This window comes from Gossypium hirsutum, chromosome D03 (assembly GCF_007990345.1).
Source record: "Gossypium hirsutum isolate 1008001.06 chromosome D03, Gossypium_hirsutum_v2.1, whole genome shotgun sequence".
NCBI classification, from domain to species: Eukaryota; Viridiplantae; Streptophyta; class Magnoliopsida; order Malvales; family Malvaceae; genus Gossypium; species Gossypium hirsutum.
Window position 1 is genome coordinate 9,746,558 of NC_053439.1, and position 9,763 is coordinate 9,756,320.

The following is a 9,763-nucleotide window of genomic DNA, read 5'->3' on the forward strand; positions in this document are numbered from 1 at the left end:
TTATTTTGAATTTTTTTATGTAATTTTTGTTGAAAGAGAGATAAATTAGCTCATTTTCAAAATTGAAAAGAACCAAAAGAGTATTTACATCAATTTATTATTCAAATTAATCGAATTGTAAAATTTAACTTTATTTGAATTTGAAACTCGAATTATATATTATTCGGTTACTGTAACACCCTAAACCTAGCCTAAACGTTCAGTCCAAGTTTAAAGAGTTACATTAATGATACTCAGATACCACACATATAACACAATAATACTAAACTATACGTCGCATAATATTCATCACAAAGATTAGTTAAGTATATAATCACCCAAAATTCATACTATTATAGTTTACCGAAATTTCTAAAGTAGTATTTAAATGAAAGATAAAAACTTGACCGAGTTTTCGCAGTGCCGACCCGTTCAAGATTGAGAACCAATTGAAATCCAACCAACAATAAAGTGAGTTGTGAACTCAGTGCATAAAGAAGTTTGTTCACATAAACACATTTACTAAACAGTGTCCGTATTCAAAGATTCGAACAGAAACATTTCTAGTTTAGATCCAAGACAGATTAATTTCAGATGCATAAACAATTTCAGTTTCATATACAGAACAAATCAGAGTCAGATGCAGATATTCCTAACCCCCATCCGCTACACACTATCTTCGGCCATCCCAACACATTGTTAAGGGCATTCAATGCCCAACCAACCCTATATACCATAGAGTGTCTATCTGACACGTTTATAGGAATGTAGCTTAGCTGCTAAATCGTAATGTGACGAAGCACCGGGATCAAAATTATACATATGGTGGCTTAGCCACTAATTTAGAACAGATCACTTCCTTCTTCACAATATCCCAACCCATGCATGTGCAGAGAACCAATATCCACAATATGTATTCAGTTATTCTAACTTGATCCACAAGTAGATAGCTCATTTCAATATCAGACTAAGTACCACAGTGCACATACAGGTATAGAATTCATGCATATGTCACAGGGTATCAGAGAATTCTCATTTAGTCAAATTCAGACCATTCATGCCATGGGGACGTCAAAATTAGTCTTAAGTAACATTTACGGCCTAAAAAATGGTTTTCGGGCCCTTTTATATAGGCCATATGGCCTGGACACACGTCAAAATCAGAGAGTTACATGACCTGGACACACGGCCTGGGCACACGCCTATGTGTTCGCTCGTATTGTTCTCAGTCACAAATAGTGAGTTACACGACCTAGACACACGCCCGTGTCCCTTGCCCGTGTGAACCCTACACGAATATTGTCACACACGGCTTGAACACATGCTTGTGTGCCTTGCCCGTGTGGCTCCAAATTGATGAATAGTGAATTACACAACCACCCACATGGCCTGCCACACGGCCGTGTGACATTGATAGCCACCATTTTCGGCGACTGAAACTTGCAAAAATTAAGGTTTTCGGTACGCACCTGAAGAGATTTCGAAGTAACAACAACGCAAAAGATCCTCGAAGCCTAAAACAATCATTCAGTTACACAATTCACCCATTTAATTAATAGAATTTCCCGATTACGCACATAATGTCTATGTCGAAAGTTTCGACACGGATCCTTCCACGGACCCAAGCTTACCGAAACTTCAGCGACAATCACGGAAACTGTCGTGTTGCTATTCCTTATTGCCAATATTCCCGCTTATTAGGGAAACAAATGATCGTTTATTAGAGATTCTCGCAACTCACAAAATACCTAATTCAAAGCAAGTTATGGAAACGAAAGAAAATCACGGAAATGCTCACATTGATAGTTTCTTACTCGATAGCCTTTTAACCAACGACTAACAACAAAATTTCAGTTAATCCTGTATCCCTCACGACTATGATTAGCAAAAATTAAAGAAACGAAAAAGAACGAAGAAGAAGAACAAAAGTGACGAAGAAGAAAAGGGAATGAAAACTAAAGAAAAAAAGAACTAACGTTAATTAAATTTCTAACTTCCAAGCATATTTCTAGCATTTGACAAAAAAAATATTCCTTCTCATCCTCTTCGAAACTCGAGCATAAGACCTTATAGAATACAGACACCAAAACAGTAAACTAGCAAGCTCATTCTTGACATAAATTCACATTGAATTGAACTTAACCATGTAATGCATGATTAAGGATTGCTTTTAAAATAACAAAACTTTTAATGAAGCAACTTAAACTCCAAATCTTAAACTCAAAAGCAGAGCACAAAACTAGAGATATCAAAATCTAATAACTGCAAATTCCCACAGATTTTTGTGCTTTTGTTTTTTTATGACTTTCATTTATGATGAAACATCGAGATGGAAGCAAAAATTGTCGTGTTCTTTTGATAAATGAAGAGTAGATAGGTTTTCTTTCTTTCTTCTTTTATTGTGTGGTCTATATCGATAGGCTTGTCGTTTCAGTTTTCAGTTTGCCGGTTATTCACAAAATTACATGTGTTCTAATTTGATTTGACCATGTTATTGTTGATGTAAATATTGGTATATTAAGTCTGGTAAGAGATATCAAATTCTTCTTAATGAAATTATGATTGTTTGAAGTAGAAAATTTGTGGATGTAAGGATTATTAAATTAACTCTGCTACAAATTTGTCGACCCTAGCAAGGGTGTGCAATCTGTGATTTTGCAGAGGGTTCGAATAGATTCCCAATGAATTCTCATTGACCATGGCATTGTAGATGTAATAATTGAGGAGGTATTATTGGTTTTATTAATTTAACAATCTATCTATTTTGTGTTTTCAGAAGACAGATATGGTTGGTATTCGTCACTTTTCCATTAAGGCAACCGATCTGCTTGAATCCTGCTAATGCATTGACTTTGAAGCAATAGCATTATTGCGATCTCATTTAATACATTTCCACTAGATACCTGTTTATTTATATGTATGCGTCTGCATATGCTATATACCGACAACCATATTTTTACCAATCTCTCTATCTCTCTATCTCTCTCTCTCTTAATCTCCTTTGTTAAGCTGCTTCCAACCATGACTACAACAAACTCTCATGTTATAACATGCAAAGGTAACTCTGTCTTACTTGTTTTGTGTTGCGTGTTTATGGCCATTGGATTTTCAAAAGCACCCAGAAATTGGTCAGAATTTTGATTGATTAGTTTGGATATTTGAAATTTTAATGTGGCAGGCATTGTAAGTTGGGGAAAAGGGGAGCCATTGAAGGTGGAAGAGATACAAGTAGAACCACCAAAATCAAATGAAGTTCGAGTTAAAATGCTATATGCCAGTGTTTGTCGTACTGATTTATTGTTTGCCAATGGATTCCCAATCGTTAGTACTCTTCTTCTGTTAGAATTGTGTGATCCAAATTCTAAGAGATTGCTTGCAAGTCAAGTTAAACAAAAATATATTTTCTTTCTAGAAGATTTAGTATTTATTAGTATAATATATTTAGCATTTATTAGTATAGTTTATTTGACTTACTAATTTAGCCTATAAATAGGCTCCTTTACAATCTTAGAATTAAAGAGACACCCATTAGATTAGAACTCATAACACATTCAGAGAATTTTGTGTTTACGTTTGAGGGTTCTTTGTTTTCGGGTTTTCGGGGTTTAGTTTTTATCTCCATCTTTTGTACTCTTCATTCTTTTGCCATTATAGTAAATTTATCTTTGCCCGTGGTTTTTTATCCTCTTTTGAGGGGTTTTTCCACGTTAAATTTGTGTGTTCATCTTCTCAATTTCTTCTACTATTTTTACTTGTTCGTTGCTTAATCGGGACGATCCTAACAAGTGGTATCAGAGCTAGTTTAATTTTCATAGATCAGCCCGGTCAGAGATGGCAGCAACAAGGTTTGAAATTGAGAAGTTCGATTGTGAGACAAATTTCAATCTGTGGCAAGTTCGGATGATGGCAATTCTAGTTCAAAATGGCTTGAAAAAGGTTGTTACAGGGAAAAAGCCTGAGAATCTAAATCAAACAGAATGGGAAGAGCTTGATGAAAAGGCTTTGTCTGCAATCCAGTTGTGCCTCGCGAATACAGTATTGCAGGAGGTATTGATGGAGAAGACCTCATTCGCCTTGTGGAAAAGGTTAGAAACTCTTTATGCGACTAAGTCTCTGGCTAACCGTTTAGTGTTGAAACAACGTCTATTTACGTTTCGCATGAACGAAGGTGAGCTTCTTAAAGATCACATCAGTCAATTCATTACTCTTTTAAATGATTTAAAGAACGTTGAGGTTCATATTGACGATGAAGATCAAGCTATGCTATTATTGTGCTCTTTACCCTCTTCATACAAGTCTTTCAGGGAGACCTTGATTTATGGTAGAGACAAACTCTCGTTCGAAGATGTGAAGGGTCATTTGTTGAGTAGAGACAAACTCGACAATGAGTTTGATTTGAATAGCAAAGCAGATAGACAAGCTTCCGTTTTGGTAGCATCAAAGAAACGAGATAAAAGGTGTCGCTATTGCAAAAAGTTAGGTCACGTCAAAGTAGATTGTTATAAACTGTGAAATAAAAGAGATGCTGAGAGTAACGAGGAAGATGTAGCTGGTGCTAATTTGGTCGATGAAGGCGGTGATGATTTCTTGTTAGTGTCAACGAGCGATAACTCCAAGCTTACGTCTGAGTGGATCCTAGATTCAGGATGTTCTTTCCACATGTGTCCCAATAGAGAATGGTTCTCCACATACAGTTCGGTTGAAGGTGGAGTTGTGCACATGGGAAATGATTCATCTAGTAAAATAATCGGTATTGGTACTGTTAAAATTAGGATACACGATGGGACGATTAGGACACTCTCAGATGTCAGGTATGTACCTGATTTACGAAAGAATCTCATCTCCTTGAGTATTTTAGACTTGAAAGGATGCAGAATCAACATCGAGTCGAGCGACATTAAAGTATCTCGTGGAGCTCTCGTTTTGTTAAAAGGTAAAAGAACCGGCAGTCTTTATATTCTGGAAGGTTCTACAGTGACCGGTGAAATCGGACGCCCCTCGTCCGTTACGGAGTCAAAGTCAACTCATTTGAAGCGGAGGCAACTTGGTCATAGGAGGGAAAAAGGTATGACCGTTTTGTTGAAGAGAGGTTCTCTTTTGGATGCAGGTTTTGAAAAGTTAGGGCACTGTATTCGTGAAAGTCAAACCCGGGTTAGTTTTGATTTGGCAGTGCACAAGTCGAAGGCTAGAAGTCTTCCAGCTTCTAAGCATAGATTCGACTCAGTTAATTCCCTGCATAGTTCAAGATAGGCCCGTGGCGGGTTTTGACAAAGATGGCATTGAAAGAATTTGTGTCAAGGTGGAGATTGTTAGAATTGTGTGACCCAAATTCTAAGAGATTGCTTGCAAGTCAAGTTAAACAAAAATATATTTTCTTTCTAGAAGATTTGGTATTTATTAGTATAATATATTTAGCATTTATTAGTATAGTTTATTTGACTTACTAATTTAGCCTATAAATAGGCTCCTTTACAATCTTAGAATTAAAGAGACACCCATTAGATTAGAACTCATAACACATTCAGAGAATTTTGTGTTTACGTTTGAGGGTTCTTTGTTTTCGGGGTTTAGTTTTTATCTCCATCTTTTGTACTCTTCATTCTTTTGCCATTATAGTAAATTTATCTTTGCCCGTGGTTTTTTATCCTCTTTTGAGGGGTTTTTCCACGTTAAATTTGTGTGTTCATCTTCTCAATTTCTTCTACTATTTTTACTTGTTCGTTGCTTAATCGGGACAATCCTAACATCTTCTTTATTCACTTTGTTTTTGCTTTTGTTAGAGTAAAATGCACAATCATTCATAATTTTTTTAATATTATTGTTTAACTTAGTAGATATGGCATTGTTATTAATTAATATATAATTTTCAATCCTTTCAGCCTGCTTTTCCGCGAGTGATGGGTCATGACTCATGAAGGTGTGGGGTAAGTTTTTCTACTTACATGTTATATATATATATGTATATTATATTATATTATATTAACAATTGTTGCAGGGTGGTGGAGAGCATTGGAGAGGGAGTGACAGGACTAAGAGAAGGGGACCTTGTGATTCCGGCCTATATAGCGGACTGTAAAACATGTGAGACTTGTATGTCTGAAAAGACCAATTTATGCTTAAAATACCCATTAAGCTACAATGGGTTAATGCAGGATGGCAGTTCAAGGATGTCCATCAGAGGTCAAACTGCCTACCATGCATTTTCATGCTCAACATGGTGCCAATACCTGGTTATTAACGTCAACTTCCTTCTCAAGATTGACCCGAAAACTCCACTTTCGGATGCTAGCTTCCTTTCATGTGGATTTTCAACCGGATATGGGGCTACATGGAAGGAAGCAATGGTTCAAAATGGCTCATCTGTTGCTGTTTTTGGCCTTGGAGCTGTTGGCTTGGGGTACCTATTTTTTTTTTCATTTTAGTCATCTCAGGTTAATATTTGAAGAATTAAATCAGGATGCATTGAATGCAGGCAATCAAGGGAGCCAAAAGTCATGGTGCTATTAAAGTAATTGGTATAGATAATAACCCAATGAAAGCAGCAAAGGGACGAGCATTTGGAATGACGAATTTTATAAATCCCGGGGAATCTGATAAATCTATTGCCGAATTGGTGAAAGATTTAACTGCTGGAATGGGCGTTGACTATAGCTTTGAATGTACTGGGGTTCCACCCCTCATCAATGAAGCCATTCAATCCACAAAATTGGTACTGACACATCAATATCATACACTATGTTATGTATGAAAAAGGAAACCTTTTTTTTTAACAAATTCCTCAAATATGATTTTATTTATTATAGATTAAAGGAATTTATTCTGTTCATATCCGGGATTATGATGGTTAGGGAACAGGAAAAATCATACAGATGGGAGTAGAAGAGCCAAATGTGAACATAAACATCATAGGGCTTCTCATTGGAAGAACATTGAAGGGGTCAATTTTTGGAGGGCTGAAAGCCAAAACCGACCTTCCAATTATATATTCAAAATGTAAAAACAGGGTGAGTTGTGTATCATATCACTTAATTGACTAATAGCTGAAGAATCGATTCCATAAATGTTTTAATTTGTTGTTGTTTCTGAACAGGAAATCCAGCTTGATGAACTTTTGAGTCATGAGATTAAGCTGGAAGAAGTAAACAAAGTTTTTGAGTTGTTGAAGCAACCAGATTGTGTCAAGATTTTGATCAAAATTTTATCCCTAGTACTCATGTTTGCCACAAATAAAGCAATGCCATGTTTAAATTGCTGTTTTCTATTCCTGTTTTTTAGTAAACTTAAACTTACACTTGTTTGTATTAGCTTAAAAATCTTTATATTTTGTTTCAGAAGCTTAAATTCCTTTACAAAAATAGTATTTCTACACGTAATTTCTCTTAATAAAGGAAACCTTAATTTCAAAATTTTAAAAATGGAAATGTTGAAATCACCCATATTTATTGGCCATTTTTCTAAAAGATAATTAATTACATGAATCATATAAGCTAAATTATGAATCCAAATCAAACCTTAATGAGAACTTCAGTCCCCATTGGATAGTTTTGCCGGGGTTTCAACTTTTTATTAATTAAGGGTAAATTACACCAATAGTGACTCAATTTTGGTGTAGCGGACAAAACAGTCACTCAATTTTCGAAAAATAACAAAACAATCATCACTAATCATTTTCCATTATAGGCGTAGCAGAGCTACCATTTTCCGTTACAGATTTAACGGAATTGTCATTTTCCATCCCTTTATCACTGCTCTCCCATCCTTCTCCCTCTTCCCCACCATCCCTCCCCCTACTTTGATTCTTTCCCTCTCCTCCACCGTCCCTTTGCTAACTCTCTTCCCTACTTTGATTCTTTCCCTTTATTAGAGTATGGAATTAGTTATGGTAGTTAGCAGGTAGTAGTTAGAAGTCTTGACAGTTAGTAGTTATGGTTGGTTATCAAATGTATTATAAATAGTATGATTTTATGTGATGTAAAGTACAATCATTTTTCGATAATACAGTTTCAGTTTTCAATCTCAACATGGTATCACAGCCATAATTTTTTTTCAATTATGGCAACAGATGCAGTATCTGGTAATGATGGTGATCATCAGTCCGCTCACACGGCCACAACTGTAGCTGCTTCTTCTCCTGATCTTGGATACGCTTCCTCGCGCAAACTTCATCAATTTCCTAAACATGACACGGTGAAACTTACTATTAATAATTTTCTTTTATGAAAACAGCAAATCTTGCTAATTCTTGAAGGATATGGTTTGCATGAGTTTGTTCTTGGAACGGTTCAGGTTCCTCCACAGTCTGTTCTTGATAGTAATGGTTCTCTTGTTTCTAATCCTGATTTTGTCTTTCATAAGCAACAAGACAAGCTATTGGCTTCTTGGCTATTGTCCACCATTTCTGATACTATTCTGGTTCATCTTACTGGGGCTTGTTCGAGTTTTGATGTGTGGAGTACTGTTCTTAGAAGATTTGCTGCTAAATCCTCTTTAACAGTGTCGACTCTCTGACATCCGTTGTACTCACAGAAGAAAGGTCAGTTGTCTATTCAACAATATCTAGCCAAGATTCAAGGTCAATGTGATACTTTACTTGCTGCTGGTACTAGTATTTCCGAGCATGAACAGATCAGTATCATTCTTGCTGGTTTACCAGTGGAATATGAATCAATACGCATTGTAGCATCAGTAATGAACGTTTCTCTTGATTATCTTACTGAAATGCTGACTGATTGTGAGGTTCGAGAGCAAGATCTTGTTTCAAGTATATCTTTGCAGGCTAATGTTGTTCAGCACACTAAGCCCGATGCTAGGCAGGTTAAACAATTTGATCATGGTTCTCGATCATCTTATAGAGGTGGTGGCTTCAGAGGCAGAGGTCGTGGAAGGAAGTTCACACATGCCAAACCTCAATGCCAACTTTGTGGTCAGGTTGGACACGCTGTGCATAAATGCTATTACAGATTTGATGAATCTTTTGAGGGTGTGTCTCTTCAATCCATGCAAGTCCAGTGTCATCAGTTTCAGGAGTCTTCTAATCTGCCTTGTGCTTCTTCTCCTTGTTGCACTCATAAGGGGTCTTTGGAAACCTCTGATTTGTAGGCTAATATGGCCTCTACCTCTGGTCAATTATCTTTGAATAATATGACCTCCAATGTTTGGTTTCCCGATTCAAGTGCCGCCAACCATGTAACAAATGACTTGAAGGGTCTGCGAGAGGTGACTCAGTATACAGGTAAAAATAAACTTTTTATGGGGAATGGTATGTCTGTACCAGTAGACAATATTGGTTCCTCATCATTTGTTCATTCCAACAGGATTTTCTATTTGAAGAATGTGTTTCATGTTCCTCGAATATGCAAGAACCTAATGTTTGTTGCACAGTTTGCTAGTGACAACTGTATTTATTTTGAATTTCATCCACTTTATTGTTTTGTGAAGGACATCAAGACAGGGACCATATTACTAGTGGGACGCATGCACAATGGAATGTATCAATTTCATCTCTTTCAACATCTTAATACTTCTGAAAATCTCAGCACTTTTGGTGTTCCAGTTGCAGTTCATACAGCACAATCAGGGGTGTCTTCTTCTGGTGATTCAGTTTTTGAGTTGTGGCATAGGCGTCTTGGACATCCTTGTCATAGGACTGTTGCTACAATCCTTCAGAATTGTAATGTTGTATCAAAGAATTGTAAATTGAGCTCAATTTGCTCTGCTTGTCAACTTGGAAAATTACATAAACTTCCTTTTTTACCTTCAAATACTGTTTATTCAGCTCCTTTTG

At 36.3% G+C, this 9,763-nt stretch overlaps 1 pseudogene; it reads left to right on the forward strand.

Moving 5' to 3' along the window:
- Nucleotides 1–3,202: 3,202 nt before the first annotated feature.
- On the forward strand, nt 3,203–9,078 carry LOC107950038 (8-hydroxygeraniol oxidoreductase-like; annotated as a pseudogene).
- The last annotated feature ends 685 nt before the right edge of the window (nt 9,079–9,763 follow it).